At 44.1% G+C, this 19,909-nt stretch overlaps 1 long non-coding RNA gene across 1 annotated transcript in view; it reads left to right on the forward strand.

Moving 5' to 3' along the window:
- Window positions 1-12,113: 12,113 nt before the first annotated feature.
- Window positions 12,114-19,909, forward strand: part of LOC147621999 (uncharacterized) — a 45,785-nt gene continuing 37,989 nt past the window's right edge. Inside the window, exon 1 of the long non-coding RNA XR_015269629.1 lies at window positions 12,114-12,291. This is a non-coding gene — a long non-coding RNA (uncharacterized LOC147621999). The remainder of the gene's footprint in view (window positions 12,292-19,909) is intronic.

A 19,909-nucleotide genomic window follows, 5' to 3' on the forward strand; every position in this document is an offset into this window, starting at 1 on the left:
TACCTTTGTCGACAATGAACGGTTATAATATACACAATATACACATCATCAACAAGGAATTTTCGTTGCTATATATCTTAACTTTTTTCATTTGACTATATGCTTGTATATTGTGTGTAGGAAGGTTGTTGCAGTTCAAACAATGTTTGTAGTAACATTTCTCCCCTAGGTGTGCAATTTGCCATGATGTATTAAAAGTGCATATCACACTTGGTTCGGTTATGTAATCAACTTTTCTTGTCATGCCAAGGTGTGGGTTCTTTTGCATGTTCTTCTCGAGATCTCCCAGGTTTGTTAGGGTCTCTTTCAAATAGGGATCATGGCCTGCAGATTCCTATGTGTGTGTGTGTGTGTGTGTGTGTGTGTGTGTGTGTGTGTGTGTGTGTGTGTGTGTGTGTGACTCTCCAATGTGGACCCTCCTAGATTTTTGTCCTCCCTTTTTGACCCTAGCTCTTTTGGTTAAACCTGAATGTGTGAACCTTGGCTCTCTCTAGCCTTACCTGTTATGGCCTTTGTTTATCTAGCATGAACTACTCCTGGGCTATATTTTAGAAGACTAGATAGTTAGTGCTCTTGATCTCTCAAAATTTGATTTTTCCTTTAGGTAAGATGTGAAGTTGTTCCCAAAAGGACTACCAAAAATATTATTCACTGGCCAACAATGCTCAGCCCCACAATGTTTGGGTCCCCACAAGGTGTCCATGTCCATTATTCCATGTCCACTGTCCATGTCTACAGTAAGATGTGAAGTTATTCCTAGAAGGAGTGCCAAAAATATTATTGACTGGCCAAAAATGGTCATGCATTTGGGTCCCCACACGAGATCATCATCACTACTCACATAGTCTTACTAATGAGTCTCTTGCACATAGCCATGCTTAGATCCATGCATCTTAACATGTTATCAAAGCTAGTTGTGCATAGGTCTATGGTAGGATTAAGCAAATGATAGTATAGGTAGCTTAGATTAACACATGTTAATGTGTAAGTAAGCATTAGCATTAAATTAAGTAAGTATTCATTGTCTCTCTTTTTCCATCTTAGGATTCTTCAAAGTTTACGAGCTTAACTCTTCTTGATGTCAATCTAAGAAAGCCTTTCTTCTACAAATTAAGTGGCATAGCCAAAGAAGAAAGAGTAGACAATATCGAGAGCTTCACGTGGTCATGTGAGAGAGAGAGAGAGAGAGAGAGACAGAGAGAGAGAGGGCAGGATTTTCCCTATAAAAGAAACAAGTAAACATCTCATGCTCAATAAGTAGCAATTGGCAAAGAAGAGATTTCAACCCCTTCATCTAGATGAGAATACAGGTGGACCAGTCCATTTATCATAGAAGAATAAGCAAGTCATCACCATAGCTCACTTGACATGCAGCAACACAAGAAGGGCCAGCTGGTTGCATTCGACTGCTCTACTCACTACCACCATAAGAAGGAAATAGCTATGTCGCCCCAATGATATGTAACGATCAGAGCTATATAGTCGATTGCGACCTCCTCCACCCATACAATCCCATACAGTCAGCAGCGGTGGCGGTGACCTCCTCAAAGGCACACCTCCTTAATGACCTTCTCAGTAGCACATAGATCACGATGACCTCCTCCACCAGCATACAGATGGCGTCAATTCGTTATAAACACAAATCGTACATCTTTTTGTTTTCTTTGGCGAGATGATAACCCTAAGGCACAAGCTATAGGATCAAGCTCATTCCTATTTAAGGATTTAGCAAATGCACAAGCTATATGATCAAGCTCATTTAACTTGCATAAAAATACAATTGTTAAAAAAGTACATTTAAAATGTACTTGATCGCCATAGGATAAAAATTTAACTTGCATAAAAGTACAATTGTTAAAAAAGTACATTTAAAATGCACTCATTGTCTAATTCAAATGTTTTGATCTCCATAGGATAAACTTTAATATGTCAAATTGATTTCTTTATTATTCTTCTCTTGAAAGTATGGAGTTTTTAACAAATCTCCAATTTGGAGCTTGAAATTTAAACCAATTATAATGCTTTGCAAAAAAAACTTAAAATCTAAAATATTCAAGTAGATTCAAAAAAGTTTACTATTGAATTCGAACACAATTTTTGAGAATAATGTGTTTCCTTTCACATTACATTGGCTTCAATAAGCGGACACTATTTCAAATAATAAAAAAGTTTACAAGAGTATTTCTATGCACTGTGAATGTGTTCGCTAAATTGAAAGAGTAAAGAGATTCTTTGAGCTACAGGTAATTGGCTTGGATCCCAAGAAGCGATTCTACTCTAAGAAACTTGAACTCTGAATTTTGAATTCCAACAGGCTATTTTTAATAAAGACACTACACAGGCATAGTGTCTACCTAGAAGAAGGCATCAAAAACATCACCAATGTAAGCATCATTAATGAATTGCAAACACAAATACTAGACCCTGAAATCTACACCAAGTACACAATTAGAATGCATTTATTCTAATAACTTCAATTAGAGCATAATGTCTTACTTTGATTCAGACTAACATAATGATTTGATTTGATTCATACTAACCTCTTGCTCTGAGAGTTTGGGATTATTAATGTCTTACTAAGATCCTCAAGGTCTTGCTTTACATTTTACTTTTTGTGCTCCTAGAGGCACCATATAAGTTCCCTCTCCAATGCTAAGCATAACAGAATTTGGTTCCTTACAATATCACTAACCCACGTTCTATAACACATAAATGGCCTTCCAATTTTTATTTAACTCCTTGAGAACCTTCTTGAAATCATAATAATAAGTACGCTAAAACACCACTTGTAGTGAAGATAATATTAATATTATTTTATAGTGATTTAATTTGACTTAGGTTTTTGCACTGTTTCATTTAGTATCATTCGCATGTTACTTATTATGAGAAAGTTGTAACTCTTTACTCTCTTGCCCTCCTGCTCTATAGCAATTTCAAGGGTGGTACGAACTCCATGATTTTCTTATCATAAATTAGAAATGATTTTTGTGTAATCTTTCATGTAGTACCGTAGCATGCCTTCAAAAGTGTGCATGCACACTTGACGCAATCCTCTACACATAACTAACCCTCCTTGTGGCTTAAAGAAATCCCATTGCATATATCTTTTAATGAGTTTGCCAATAATTATCAAAGATGGCGCCATCACTACTGAAACCACTATCTGGAAGTGAAGGTGGTTGAGGGTTCCCCCTTTCTCAAGTGCAAACACTTCTTTCAGGCATTCTATGTCGCCATTCTTGATGCCTATGGTTATCAAGGCCTTAATAAGCTTGTTTTTTTTTGGAAGGAGTGAATTTGGGGCAGTTTCTCATAGAGGGATGGGATCGTTATTTCTTAGCTTTCGTGTTTAGAGTTTCAAAAGAGCCTGAAGCACAACACACATATATGAGAGTAAAGAAAAGAAACATGAAGAAAATGTTGCTGTAGAACATAACAAGGAAACCACTTCAATTTAATTACTAAACATATGTGGCCACTTTAATTTAGAGAGCATTCATGCGGCCACTTTAATTTAATTACTAAATACGGTAAAATATCCACATCATAATAAGGCAACCACTTTAATTTAAATACAAAATATATATACTCAGAGAGCATTTACGTGGCCACTTTATTTTAATTACTAAATAATGTAATATATCCACATCATTAATAAGGCAACCACTTTAATTACTGAATATTATCCATAGAGAATTTTGTTGCCTTATTTTGTTGTGTTCAACACGTAAAAGGCTTGAAATTTGAGAGATTAGTAAGAGCCCACAATGTTCATTGTGTTGGATAGCCTTGTACAGTACATGTAGTATATAGTCTTAAAAACTGCTGCTTATAAGATAGAAAGAGAAAATACAAATGCATGGAAAACAAGAAGTGTAGTTAAAGTGAAATATAACCTTGTGGTCTTGTCATCCTTTTGACGGTTAATAATTGAATTTATCATAGAGCTTGCTCAACTTTTGAAAATTTTGCCTCATCCTAAGAGGAGAAGGAAAAATGCTACCTTGAGAGCAAGAACCCTAGCAATAGTAACCTTTTGATGGTGACCTGCTAAGTGCCTCCTCCCTGTCTCGATTCTCGTGTGTTCTTTTGTATGTTGCCATAAGGCAGTTCTCTAAAGCTGTAGCTTGGAGGCTCTCCCTGTGCCAAATGGCCATTCCCACGCCTGCCATGCATGCCCTAGGTGGAGAAGAGATCCCATCTAAATCCCTGGTGCTACCTAATTTGCCCGCACATGTGGCAAGGTGCTCCTCCCCTATGATCAACACGAAAGTGTTTCCTGCAGAAGCGCAATAAAACCTTTAGTTTTTGCCTCTTCTACCCACTTTTTAGCTACCAAATCTCCATGTAGGGAGTCATGCAGACCCTTTAGCCCGAGCCATTAGATACCTACGTAGATGTTACCGATCAATCCCCTCTTTTCAAGGAAAGACGAACAAGGAAATGGAAGGGAAGGTGAAGAAGGGCAAGAAGGCCATGCAACACTATCATCGATCAATGTATTCGAGAGAGCCTATGTTTTTATGGAGAATTAAATTCCAAACAAACTGGGTGCAATGCTTGAAAATAATCTCCTTCGAATGATGCAAAGTGGGAAATACTATCCGGCTGCATCATGGATAATACCCAAAACAGGGAATGGCATGGATAGTAAAAGAGCTTCAACCATTTGGAAAATTCCACACTTGACGCAATGCATTGATGCAGAAACAATCTTCTACATGGACACACCAAGAAGGAGATACTTTTATGGAAACAATAGGGAAGATAACAATTCAATAAATGATCATGACAATGAAGAACGCGAGGAAGGAACTAGTTGTCTCGGTAAAATCCAATTGTGGTGGTGGATGCTGAGGAACGTAATGAAGATGAAGACTTCAACAACACCTACTTCTCAATGCAAAAGAAAACGACGAGGTTCAAACAAGCAATCATCAATGGCGAGGACTATGTTCCTTTGTCGCCTAATACTCGTAGATATACAGGCCTCCCAAGAGAAGATGCTTGTTTTGTCTAAAGTGACAGTTTGCTGTGTAGCTATTGATGTAAAAATTAACATTGTGTTTGTCTTGGAGTGCTCTTGTATGTGTGCATCCGCGCCACCATTGGCTTTTCACTGTAAATCCAAGTGTGGATGTATATATGAATATACATTCTCTCATAACCAAAGTACAGAATTTCTCCTTGTTGATATTCGTCTTTCGTTTTGTAAGAAACTTGCGCGGTCTAAAATTTGACTTGTTCTTTCTAAATTACATTATATTTGCTTATTCTACCCTTAAACCTTTTTATAATTGCTATACATACCACCTCACATTAATTTCATGCCACATATATGTGGAGTGGCATTAAATTAATGCACACCAAACAAAAACAAAAACACTGAATATATATACAAGAGTGTTAGAGGCCTCCTGCTTCCCGCCTCTCAAGCTGCATCGTCGTCTCTCCTTCTCTGCGGGCGGATGCCCTCCCAAGTGCATGGGCACTGAGAGGAGGAGCCCGTCCCTTGTTCGTCCCCAGCTCCCATCACCTGCAAAACCCATTCAAATGCTCAGCAGTCACTTTACCGGTGCTTCTCCCTCTTCATCTCTGCAAGGTCCTAGAACAAACCCGTGGAACCAACTCCCAGACAAACCTTGGGGAGACGACTCTTTAATAGACTCATTAATGGAAGAAAACTCCCGTCTCATGCAAGAACTCAAGGAAGCTAAAGAGCAGCTGTTATCCACAAAAAGCGGTGATCAACCCAAAGAAGCCCCCATCCCCCCAAAGGAAGACAGTCAAAACACTAATGGTGCCCAACAGAAAGAAACGAACACCACAGCTGAAAAAGGTAACCCTCAGCCCCTGTCTGTTCATGTAAGTCTTCCTATTGAGCAGGTCAGGAACAAAGTAGAAGAGTACTCTAAAAGGTGTCTGGTTGGCCTACTCTTTGGCCGCGACCGTCCAAAGAAGCAATGAAAGCATGGATCCGAGACAGCTGGTCACCTCTAGGGGTTGAGGTCATGCTCACGCAAGCCTTGGCCAAAGGGTACTACATATTTATGTTCAAAGAGGCCAGCATGGCTATGAAAGTCATCAGCTCGGGGCAATGGATGTTCAGGCACCTCCCTTTCTGCTTTATGAGGTGGACCAAAGACTTCAACCCGGATGGCCCAAAATCTTCAGTGTACCCTGTGTGGGTAGAGCTCCCTAACTTACCCATTCACCTTACTCCATGGATCAAAGTCATCCTAGCTCCCATAGGACAAGTTTTAGGCACCAAAGCTTTTACTGACTACAATCCTTCATGGCACCCCCAAGTTCTCGTTGAGCTGGACTTGTCTCTCCCCCTCCCGGAAGAGATCTCCATTGGTTGTGGGGAGTTCTCTCTCACCCAACCTATTCTCTACAAGCACCTACCAAACTCCTGTTTTCACTGTGGAAAACAGGGGCATCTCATTAGAAACTGTCCTATCAAGAACCCTCAAATCATTCTTCCCCACCTAGCTAACAAAGCTCCCCCCCCTCAGCCCTTGGTCCAGTCCCCCCCCTCCTCATCTATTCCGCCATCTAGTCTCAAAGAGCCTGATTCTGCATTAGGCAACAGACGCAAACCAGCTTTCAAACCTAAAACCTCTGCGCCTATAATAAAGCCTAACAGGTACTCAATCCTGGCTGCCATTCCAGAACCAGGGACTACTGAAGAGGAACAGGACTGTGTGGAAAGTACTCCATTAAACAAGCTGAGACTAGAGAAGGAGGTGGATAACCTTGACGATGCAGAAATGGGTACTGTTTCCAGTCCAGCAAAGGAGAACAGAGCAGTTCTACAGCCTGCTATACCCAGTGATATGGAGATTAGTAAAGAGCTCAAGAGAGGGAGAGCTCAGCTCGGTGCCACCCCCCAGTCAGCCACCAAGGGAGGATCAAGCAAACCCCCCAATAAAAGATAATGAAAATAACCAGCTTCAATGTAAAAGGCCTAACTGACTTGAAGAAAGCTCAACTTGTCAGACAGTGGCTTAAAACCTTGGACATCATTGTTTTAGTGGAGAGTAAGACTACAGGAGAGGAGTTGAACATAAGGCTTAACACTATTTCTCCCGCCCACTTCTGGATTCACACCCTGCACTCACAGGGAAGTGGAGGTTTGGCTGTGGGCATACACCACGACCTTAGCTCTGAGATCTGAAGGGATTCCACATCGGATACAATAACCAATGGATAGCAGTTTACCTAAACAACTTCACTCTTGTTGGGATCTACGCCCACGGACCCCAAAAGCAAAGGACTGATACCTGGAACTCTCTCCTCAACCTGCAGGCCCCCACCCTCATCCTGGGAGACTTCAACATGGTAGAAGCCCTCCAAGACAGGTTCAAAGCTAAGGGTCAGGCCCTATTTGGAAGAGAAAAGCTAGCTTGGGAGAAAGTCAAACACAAACTCAATCTTCAAGACTTACGCCAGGAAGGAATATTTTCGTGGTAGAATTATTCAATAAGGGAGCTCACCAGGAAAGCCAGGCTGGACAGAGCCTATGCTAGCAACGAAATTGTTGCAAAACACAACAGATGTGAATGTCTGGTTGACACTACGACTTGCATCTCTGACCACTATCCCATTATCACCACCATGGATAATCAAGACACCAGGCACAAGGCTGGCTGGTTCCACACTGATCCAGCCCTTTTTAAACTACCTCTGGTCAAGGAAGAAATAGTCCAAATCTGGAAATCCTTCTTCTCTTACAACCTCCCCCCGGCTAAAGCTTGGAACCTCGCCATCAAATCCACTCAAAACCTCCTAAAGCAAGTAAGGAAGGAGGTTACAGCCCATAGGACCAGCAGGCTCAGAAATCTCCAATCGCAGCTTCGGATGCAGGAGTCTTCTACCAACCCTGGAAATCTTAACTAGCTCAGAGCTCAAATCAAAAGGGAGGAGGAAATAGCCCTCCAGCAAGCCAAGCTCTTCACCAGAGACTGGTGGGCAGGCAAAGCAGATAGACCGAGCAAAGAAATGTTCAAGATGCTAAAAGTGAAACAAAGACAAGAACACCTCCCCCTCCTCTGCTTCAAGAATGGAGTTAAGGCTAGCAACCACGAAGAGAACAAGCAGCTCCTAACTGACTACTACAGGGATATCTTCCTTGAAGCAGGACCCCCCTGAAGGCCATGCAGACCATCAAAGATGCAAGGGAAGTCACTGTTCCTCCAAATCTAGCAAAAGTTCTAGAGCGGGACATATCCCACGAGGAAATAAAAGAGGTAATATTATCTCTCAAACCTAATAAAAGCCAAGGGGAAGACGGCTTGGCTGCTGAATTCTACCAAACCTTCAGCGAGGTATTAGTAGACCCCATCCTCCAAGTGTGGCAAGAAGCGATCAAATACGGAGCATTGCCCACCCAATCTAATCAAGGCCTTATCAAGCTTATTCACAAAAAAGGCCCTAAGGAGGACGTAGGAAACTGGAGACCTCTTACCATGCTTAACAGTGTGTACAAGATCATCGCCAAAGCCCTTGCCCACCGTCTGACCGAGCACATGAATAGCTGGATAAATAAGGAACAGAAAGGATTCATCAAGGGTAGATACATCCTAGACGCCATCATAGCACTTTGGGAAGGCTTTGAATATGCAGAGAAAACCAATCAAGATTTTCTCTTCATAAAGATCGACTTTGAAAAAGCATATGACAGAATCCACTGGGACTTCATCCTCCAATCTTTAAGGGATATGGGTTTGGGACCCCATTTCACCCACATGGTCAAAACCCTCTTCGGCAATGCCAAAGCCAAGATAATCTACAACGGAGAGCTCTCTGCCCCCTTCCCGCTTCAAAAGAGCATCAGACAAGGTTGCCCGTTAGCCCCCCTCTTATATGCCATAGCCTCAGACGGCCTCAACTGGCTCATCAAGGACAAGATGAAAAAAGGAGAGATAGCTGGAATAAAGCTCCCTAATGGAGACCAAATGTGCACACAGATGTTTGCTAATGACACTAATTGCTTGATAGCTAATGAAGAAGAAAGTATAAAGGCTCTCTGGGAATGCTTACAAATCTATTGCATGGCCTCAGGTTCTTCAATCAACCATTATAAAATAGGCATCAAATCACTCATAGAACCACCACCTGACTGGCTTAAGGAAGCAGGCTGCAATCTCATCCAGGACGGTGAGATCTTCAGGCTCCTAGGAATACCTATGGGCTTTAAGGTCACTCTAAGACAAAGATGGCAGTGGGTCATGGAAAAAATAGACAACAAGCTTTTGAGATGGAAAAGAAAACAGCTTACTTTGGCAGGGAGGATCATGGTTCTCAACCACTTCATTCTGCCCTATACCATCTATTTTATCAGCTGCTGGAGGCCACTAGATTCTGACCTCAGCAACTTTACCAAGCTGTGTAGGAACTTTCTCTGGGGCGGCGACCCTTGGAACAAGAGCATACCCAAAGTCAAGTGGGACATCTGCACCACCCCTAAAGCAAAGGGAGGACTAGGTATTCAGGATATCAGGATCACTGCCAATAGAATGGCAGCTAAGTGGATCATAAGAGCATGTGCTAACCCCTCTGAAGACTTGGCTCAACTTCTCCTCAAGGATACCCCCAGGTTTGTCATCACGGGCCTCAATAAATGGAACAACCTGCCCCTCTCGACCATAGTTATTTCCAAGTTCCCCATCTCTCCCAAAGGCAATCAACTAGTGTCCTCAATATGGAAAGCTTGGAATAACATCAAAATGTTCCTAAACCCAGCCCCAAACCTCCGCATTTCAAAAGGCGCTCTGGCCTGGGACTCCTGCTGGTGGTCCAGTCTCCCTTTCCCCACCCCTTCAACCAGAGGAAGCCCAAATAGCGCTAAACCTTCACAAGAGAGGCATTGTAACCTGGGCAGATCTCAGAGATCAACATCTCGGAACCTGGCTCTCAAGAGCTGAACTTGTGGCTAAATTCGACTGCAGGACCCTTGAGCTGGACCTCGTGCAAAGCAGAACCTCGAAATGGGATCAGCAGGAGACCTGGAAGCTAAACAACCCCTTCGCCTTCAACATCTGTGCTTACCAATGGATAGGCAATAAACCTCTTCTCCCCATCCCTAAGATGACTAAAGCTCCACCCATCCACCTACCCCTCAACCGTAGATGGAACACTCAGTGGGACCGAAAAAAATGGTACAATATCCTCAAGAACCTCTGGAACCCCCACACTGACCCCAAGAAGTCATGCCTAGCATGGCTCATTGCTTATAGAGCCCTATGGACCCAAGTCAAGGCAGCTAAATTCAATGTGACATCTAATCAATGTGCAAGATGTGGACTCCCAGAAGATGATATACACATTTTCCTACAGTGCCAGCACATCTCTCAATCTTTCAAACTACTTCAAAACATAGTATCTAAATGGGGCAAAGCTTTAACCTGGAAACAGATTTTACTGGGAGAAGCCTTAGGATGTTCAGATACTCTATGGAACGTCATTAGAAGCGAATATCTATGGCATGCATGGATGCTGAGAATAGCAGCAACGTTCAACAATCCAGAAATCAAAGGACCTCCGCTTTCAGTTAGTTTAAGCACAACATGCAGCAGATACTGGTCTAAAAGAATGCCTTCTCTAATCAGCTCTGAGAAAAAGCTAGAAATCAAATACAACAAGAAAGCCTCAGACTTTACCAAGTTCAAACTGGACTCAATCAGAGAAAAAATCAGTCTAGTCATGACCAAAGACAGATCACTAATTGACTTAATCTGTAGTCTATAAAGACGTTCTACATGCAGTTATCATGCCTCTAATCAGTATTTTCAATGCGAACCCCCACAGTAGGTTACAATAGACTTCTGATTCAGGATGCTATCAAAGTACAATATAAATGCCAACGAGATCCCTGCAAGAAGGCAGAGACAATGAGGGATAAGCCTCGGCAAGTGACCTGTAGGACATGCTGTTCCTCCTCCAGTCGGACTGTTCCTCCTCCAGTCGGACTCGTGGATCAAGAAAGAAGAAGGAACCACATAGATGGAAAGTCCTCTAGCGTCCCTTTGAGGGAGCCTGCAAAAGGGACGAACTCGAACAACCAGGTAAAGCCCCACATCCCTTTGATGCACCTGCAAGGAAGGGAAAAGAATCAGAGCATAGAAACCCTGAACTTGCTCAACCGTTACCTGAGAGAGGATGCCTGCCCGCCTCCTGCCGTGCTGGTGAACCAAGATGAAAGAAGGTACAATACCGAGGGAGATCCCCCTTTGGCCCCATTAAGGGCTCCTGCACATGGATCGAAGTAGTTTAAAAAAGGGAGAGGAAGTGATACCAATAGCAAGAAGATGCTCCCCAGCAAGCCCCATCCGTCGCTCAGAGTGGTGTGCAAGAAGGACCCTTCGGTTAGGCAGACCTTTTGCAAGGGGAAGAAGAGAGAGGAGACCGATCGACACTAGGAAGGAGGACGAGAAGCGGTCCAGCTCAGCGGAGGCTTCGCAGATCTCATCACCCCACCAGCAAGTCTGTGTAGAAGAACCAGAGGTTCAGGCTGACCGGGGAGACCGCCATACAAAGGAGACGCACCTTGGACGCCTCCCATCCCTCGAGGCGTCAGCATAATGAATAAAGTAGAACAACCAGGAAAACCCCTTCAGTTGAGAAAATTACCTGAGAGCTTGCCTCCTCCACCTCACCAGGAGCACCTTCTCAAAGTACACCAAGTTCTCGCCGGGAGGAAAATCGTGATGAAGGCAGATCCCCGCGAGCTGAGGTAGCTGTGCGCCAGAAAGGGTGAAGAGATGAGCCTCATCAAGCCACCCCCAGGCGCAGAACCGAACGAGAGATAAGGATGCATGCAGGGTGGAGTTGCCTCAATTGAGAGGAAGTGACAGATAGCCAGTAGAGAGACAAATAGCATGTGATGACACGTGTAGTCACATGCGACTACACGTTTCTCTCCAGCCACTTGTCCACTGCATGTTGGACACGTGGCAATTGTATCTTGGATTCCTCCTTTTTTCATTAATATACCAGCCCTTTTTTGAGAAAAACACTGAATATATATATATGCACACCAAAACAAAAACAAAAACACTAAATATATATATATGCACACCAAACAAAAAATTAATGATGGAAGTCCCAAACAAATAAACAGTTCACATAAACAAAGAAACACTCGTGCCATTTTTTTGACAATTTGGACCATTGTATTAACCAGATTTGTGCGCACGCATTACGTTTTGAGCTGCTTCTGTGCGGCCATGTCAGGAGAGATTCGAACAATGGCGCTCTTGTGGTTTTGCGCTCTAGGCACCGCCACAGGTCGGTCTCTCTGTGTGTGTGTGTGAGAGAGAGAGAGAGAGAGATTTTTCTTTTTCTGGTTGTTTGAAGTCATGTGTATATGCAGGTCGGTCGCTGTGTGTGTGTGAGAGAGAGAGAGAGATATGCATACTTCTAATTGTGGTTGTTTGAAGTTATGTGTATATGTGTGCTCTCCGGCGCTTTGGTTTTTGGATTTTCAACATTACAATGGGATACTGAATCCTTGATTATTTTATACAATTTGTGAAGAACAGTCCAAGGACTTTGCCATAGGTTGAATGGCCATCTCCTCACAATGCTTTGCTTACCAGTCCCTGAGCTGCTTTTCTTCTCTCGTTAGTTTCACCTACTTTGCTGAAGCCTCTGTTTTTTGGGGGAAAGTTCCTACATCTACACACCCCCACATGCACACTGGTCCTCCTCATCAGTGGGGATCAAACCTAGGCCCTGACCCACCAAGTCCACACCCTAAACCACTGAGCTACGGGTCTGTCGACTTGCTGGAGCTTCCTTTATGTGGAGGACTTCTATACTCAAGTAGTTCCAATCGGGAACTTTATTGGTGCAAGGATTTCAAGGCTCTATTGCAGATAGTGGCTAAGAAGCAGGCTCGCCAAGAGGATTCTTCACAGCCATGGACAGAGTTGGCTGCATACAAAATTGATTTCTGCACAGATGGCACCACACAAGGACATGTCAGTGGATCATTGCATCGCAAGGTGTAGTATGTGGAGTATACTTCACAGGAGGTGTCCATAGGGAGGACCAAACATAGGTGCCCAATAGGTAGGGAAATGTTGGTCTGAGTATACTAGCGCCCAGAGCTGTTGGCAGTTACAGTGTATGCAGCAGTTTTGGAAAGCCGTGGGTTTCCATTTGATTCATTCCTTTGCAAGCATATGTGGAGCTTTGGGAAGCAAAGGATAGTAGTCCATATGTGGATTTTTCATAGGTGACTAGTGTTTAGATCAGGAGTTTTCTCTACAGGAGGATGTTTTGCTAAATCTTGGTCAGGAGAATATTCTATAGTTGGAGGAGCATTCCGATGAGAAGACTTCTTTAGAACCAGAGGACGAGTGTGAAAGAGATGCAGTCCGAGGAGGAGGCTTCTTTAGAACTAGAGGATGAGTGTGAAGGAGATGCATGTGTGCCTGTCTCAGCTTTTTGCATTTCTTAGGTTGAGCATACACTATGGGTGCTTCATAGGAAGTTTTTGGCTAGGTCTCTAATGGAGTCTTTGTAGTTTTCGTGTGCACTAGGTGGAGAATTTTTGGTGGCAGTTGTTTTAGTTTTGGGGCTGGTATAGGAGGACTCTTCTCTATTGCTGTTTGCATTATGTGGAGTTTCTTCATTATCTAGTGTCATGGAGGCATCACAGGACATATCATCTGGTTTGTCGTCACGTTGGGAGGATATGCGAGTGGGTGTGTCTTTACAGTGCTTATATTCTTAGAAACTGGACTGACAATAGCCAAAGTTTTTGCTTCAGTGTATCAAAGGATGTATTACTTGGAGTATGTTCCACAAAGATATGGTGGTCTAGACATGCAGGTGCCGAGCAATAGTTGTTAGAATATTGTGCATCTCAGTGTATTGGGGCCATGCCTATTTTGAGAGGGGGTTGATTGATCCTCGTGTCTTGCTTCGTTGGAAAGTGCTTGAGAGGAGTCTTGGAGTGTTGAGATTTGTGTACTTTGTTGCTGTGGATATGGCTTCCCCTTGTACGAATAAGGAGGACAAGTTGGACGGAACCAACTATGCTCATTGGAAGCTGAATATGCGGATCTGGTTCATCCATAAGGGTTTGTGGGAGATTGTTCAAGGCAGTGAAAAGAAGGCCGAGCGTCCTCAGAACTCGAGGAGGTGGACCTAGGTTTAGGAGGATGAATTCCTTGCTGAATTACAAGACTGGGAGGATCATGATTCGAAGGCGCACTTCGTGCTTGTGTGGACCATTACAAATGAGGTCTCATTGGCAGTGTAAACTCTTAATGGTGCACATCAAGTATGGCCCAAATTGGAGGATCTCTATGCATCGAGATTCATTGATGTGGGCCCTTACTTTGCAAGGGCAACTCTACTGTCTGTTATTTCCTGTTGGCAGTTCTACGCAGTCGTTTCTCATGAAGGCCAAGGTTATCCATGACCAGTTACTGGCAATGGGTGCTGCTTTGTCCTCTGCTCAGTTGGCTGCACTTATCCTCACCAAGCTTTCTCTAGAGTATGATGTGGTTTCTCAGGCTTTGAGGTGCCAGGTCACAACCACTCAATTGGATTTTGATGACCTTAGCTCCCTTCTCTTGGAAGAAGAGTTCGTCCTCATTTCTCAGGGTAAGATCAAGGCGTCTCTTAATTTGATCAGGTAGTTACTTCAGTACAGAAGAAAGGTCGTTGCTTTTCATGTGGGAAGAGAGGACATTTGTCTAAGGATTGTTTGTCTAAGAAGAAGGACAAGACCATGGGCAAGTCTTCATCTCAGAAGAAGGGCAAAGACGCAACACATGACAGTGATACAGATACTTCTAGTGCCTTATCTAGGGCTCCCAGGGCGCTTAGGGCGCTTTCGGCTCGAGAGGACCAAGATGGTGTTCTTCTCTAGTATACATGAAGTTTCCCCCATGTGCTTCAGCCACAAGAGGCTTGTGGGCAGGAGAGCGGGCTGTAAGTATCTCCATTTTTTGGTGCATGGGAACCGTGAGACAGAGTTCCAAGCATTAAAAATCTGGTAGGACAAGGTCAGCTTTGGTGTAGCAGAGACTGGACAGGATCTGTTCCAAGTTTATTGTTCGAGGTTTTTTTTTGGACGTGACGTGTTCAAAGTCCACTGTTCGGGGATAGTGGGCACGATGTGTCTTGGCAGCTAATCATTCTATTCTTGGAGTTCCCTGCATACCAGAGTGGGAATTCGGAGCCAAGCTAATTTCTTTGCTGTTCGTGGTGGCATTGTGTTTCAAGGAAACAGGTCGGTGGGTGCTCTCTCCAAGATGATTCCGGTATCTACAGTATTGGAGGGTCCATGGTTGCATCTTCATGAGCTTATCTTCTTCAGACTCTTGCACACTGAGCTACAGAGGGGGTGTTAGAATATTTTGCATCTCAGTGTATTAGGCCCATTCCTATTTTATGAGTTTTATCCATTTATTCTCCTTTTAGTAGGTTGTGAGGTTGTCAGTGAGCTCTACATGTAGTCGGCCGGCTTCCCTGCATCACTATATAAGGCGCCTCCTCATGTTCACTTCCATCACCCAATCCTACTAGCACAACTGCAACACTCTCTTGCTGGCTATTGCCATTGTAAAAGTTTCATGCTATAATAAAAGTTTCAAGCACACCCAGATTTAGCTTTTCAGTTCAGTACTTTTTCATTTTGTTGGGATGACAGAGGATACCCCACACAGGTACACTAATTTGTCTCATAGGCCGAGTTCGGTCTTTTGGAAGACGTTAATAAATTCTTTCTTTCTTTCTCTCTCTTCTTTGCTCTCTCTCTCTCTCTCTCTCTCTCTCTCTCTCTCTCTCTCTCTTTCCTTGTCTATGCTTCCGCTTGTGCATACTCCAACAATACTGATGTTATGTACGTAGACACTAATCTATGGATTAGGGACTAATCTCGATGGGGTTAGGGGGATCCAAGATTAGGGATTAACAGGGTGATACTTTGCTAGGGTTCTTGGTAATGGCCTTTTATAGCGAGCTAGCTACTAATGGTGTAGTTATCACTATATAAGGGTTATTATGAGACGTAGTTGTGTGGATGCACCACTAAAGGTCTGGCTTGGACCAGGAGAGCAAACATGCTCATGCCACGCACATGGCGAGTACGTACGTTGGTGTGTTGAAGGCCTGTGGTGGGCGGGCTTCGGTGGTATGGGATGCCGAAGTTAGACATGGGCCTATGGGATTGTGTTGGGAGTCCTAGCCCTAGCTCGGGGGTGGATCGAAGTACTAATCCTACGGTTGGGAGGTTTGCTAGTCTGGTACTTCATGAATTGGAGAGGGACTAGTCACTAACCTTGGTTTTAAGCTGTGTTTAGTGTGATTTAGGGAAGGACTTTACAGTTGGTATCAGAGCAACCCTAATGTAGAGGCTGAAGAGGGGTGCATGTCTAGGCGTCGTAGATGTTGGATTTCCCATGTATGCCTCTAATCTTTTCTTTTTCTATCAAATCGATGCTCTATAGAAGTTGTACAAGGATTTTGTTGGCGTCAAGGATTGCACGTGTAGACGTGTCAGAGGGGATGCAAGAAGTGGATTGCTGATGTTTTAGATGTGTGTATGACTGTAGCGAGTACCTAATAGAGGCTATAGGGGACTGGGGTTTGGTAGGCAAAGTTGACCAAGAGAGTAGCCTAAGGGCAGCCAAGACTAGCTATCCTAGGTGACTGTGCTAGGCAGCAACCATACATACATACACATAAATAAATAAGTAATAATAAAAATAAATATATATACATGTGTGTGTGTGTGTGTGTATACATGTATATACATATACATATATACATGTATACAAGGTTGTGACGTGAGGGATTGACCGTCGTAAACACAACCTTAGGCTAACTAAACTGCACTTAATGATGCTTAAGAGATAGACAAATAGTGTCAATGCAATGCAATGCAGCTATATTAGATGAATGGGTTTACAATGAGATCTAAATAGATCTATGATGCTGTCCTAGATGAAGATCCTTCTTGGGATGAGATGGATGAGCTGAATGCTGAAGATGAGGATTGTTCCTTGCTCCAATGCTGAGGTCGACCCTTCGATGCCGGCTTCCCTCTATGTAGGAGGTAGGAATGATGAACTATATGCTGAATATGCTGCCTATATGCTGGATGAATTGCTGTCCCATTGACTTTCCCTTGTCTCCTGGGAAGGAAACGCTGAAGGGAATGCTTGGAACTGACGTGATGCTATCTGTATGCCCATATACATGCTTATGCTGATATATGCCTGAATAATACTTAAATGTCTTGATTAATGCTTGATGATGCCATGCCACTTGTACACCTGATGGGTGTGCACGTGACATTCCCCTCTGCGAAACTGTTGCTAGGTGGTATACCTGGCAACCTTTCGACTCCTGTGGTGATCCTTCTCCACTGAAACCACTGCCCCCTTCTGACTTCTTCTGCTGGGATTTGTCAGAATATGCAGCGGAGATGATGACCAAATCTGGGAACACGAGAGCAAAAAACGCAGGCAGAAAAAACAGCACAAAAAGAGAGAGATGTAGGCGTGTAACTCTGCTCTGATATACGCATCTGTGTCCATCACCTCCAGGTGCACAAAAGCCGGAGTCTTCGTGATTGCTGAGGAGTCTGCACCCTTCTCGGTCTTCTGCTTGGGACACTGCCTCCAGTAGTGGCCTTTCTCGCCACAATCATTACAGGTCCTCTCTGCCTTCAGTTTCTCGCGGTCAGCGTCGGACATCTTCTCAGAAGACTTCTCCGATGAAGCCTTCCCCTTGCCCGAGTTACGGCCTTTCGACCGTTGGCCAGTAAAGGCCTCCGAACCTCCACCCTGAGGAGGGTTCGTGAATCGTTCCTCCTGGTCCAGGACCATGGGCACAAGCTCCTCCCACGTGATGGTGCTGAGCCTGCCACTGGTAATCAACGAGGAGTAAAATGCTGAGTACGAAGAGGGCAAATGTGACAGCAACGTGATGGCCATGTCCTCTGACGATATCTCCTTCCCAGCCTGAAGAACTTCCTGCAGCTTGTTAATATGCTCCCACATCGTCGACGACTTTGTAGGGCTCATAACCCGCATCTGTACTTCCAAGGAAATCCTCTTCATGGGCGATACCCTGTTATAAAGTGAGGCCAAATGCTGCCATATACCTCTGGCCAGCGTCATGTGCTTGACATGATTGATTACCTGCGGTGTGCAGTTGAGGAAAATAAACGAACGGACCCTGGCGTTGACACGATCCCACATCTGTGTCTGGGCCTCCCGGTCCTTTCGGATTGACGGTAACTCCCCTTCCTCTACTTCCGGCCGTGGAACACCAACAATGACGAAATCGGCGAGGTCGTACGACTCCAAAACAGATTCCATCATCACCTTCCATATGCCGTAGTTGCTCCCGTCCAACTGACGGTCCACCGGAAACGTGGGGAGTGTCGGGATCTTCACATGTCTCTCGGCCATCTCAAACAGATCTGCCATAGCGGGGATGTACTCTGAAAAGGGTGGGTGCGTGGGAACAAAGAAGAACTGATACCTGCAAGTGGCTGTCCAGCAAATCAGCCCGCCTTCCTCTTGCTTCTCCTCTTCCCGAACAGTCCAGAACAGTCCACCAATCAGCCACAAAACAGCCCCCCTCTTGCTCACACAAATCCCAAGACCTATCTAGAGCCTAGGCTCTGATACCATGTCAGAATATGCAGCGGAGATGATGACCAAATCTGGGAACACAAGAGCAAAAAACGCAGGCAGAAAAAACAGCACAAAAAGAGAGAGATGTAGGCGTGTAACTCTGCTCTGATATACACAAGAAGATCCCGAATATGATACAAATGAGGTATGGGGGCTAAGGACCTATATATACTCCCCTAGAGGGCAGTCGGCCAGCATCAGGAAAGCCCACGACTGAGAAAAATGTCCACGACTGCTGAAAATAGCAGTCGGCCAGCTACAGATGCCTCCGCCTAGTCAGAACAAGTCGGCCAGCACTCTGACAGCCCACGACTGATGTAGATCCAGTCGGCCAGCTTCAGAGTGCTCCTGGCATCACCTGGCAGCCCTCCCAAGCCTCAGAAAAATGGGAAAAAATAGGGGAAAAATACGGAGTGTGGGGAAAAATGGGAAAACACCTCATAAGGGCGGGCACACCCACAACAAAGGCCCTGGTGTATAAAACTAGACAGGAGATGACTTCTAACAGGATTGAGGTTGACTGTAGGAGTTGAATCCTTTGAGCCATAGACTTGTCTACTGCGGGAATTGAATGGCAAATGCTACTAAAACTGCGTGGAAATACCTGACCTGTCTCTGTGGAATCCTTTCACCTACCATCTCCGTAGTTCCTGAAACTCTGAACCTCCTGAGGCGATGTTGGAGCAAACTTCTGTCTTCTTTTGTGGAAGAAAACCCCCTGCTGTTGCCGGTTGAAGCCCAAAACTTTATGTACTCCTTTGATGATGGATGTCATTCTTCCCCAGAGAATTTATGGGTAAACATGTATGCCTTGCAGATGCAAGACTGACTGCTAAGATGTCTGCTATGCAAGCCATGTGCAACCCTATATGCTGTGCAAGAATGCAGATGGATGGGTTACTAATGCATACCTAAGGGAAAATCCCTAAGGATGGCCTGCAAGATTTTGAGAATTGGGTTTAACTGTGCGGAAGCGATTAACATGATGTCTGACTGAATGACTGATGGAATGAAAATGATTTAAGGCTGGTTACCCTGTAACGCTCTGATACCAATGTGACATGTGAGGGATTGACCGTCATAAACACAACCTTAGGCTAACTAAACTGCACTTAATGATGCTTAAGAGATAGACAAATAGTGTCAATGCAATGCAATGCAATGCAATGCAGCTATATTAGATGAATGGGTTTACAATGAGATCTAAATAGATCTATGATGCTGTCCTAGATGAAGAT

Source organism: Cibotium barometz, chromosome 29 (assembly GCF_041138505.1).
Source record: "Cibotium barometz isolate CiBa-2024 chromosome 29, ASM4113850v1, whole genome shotgun sequence".
Lineage (NCBI taxonomy): Eukaryota > Viridiplantae > Streptophyta > Polypodiopsida > Cyatheales > Cibotiaceae > Cibotium > Cibotium barometz.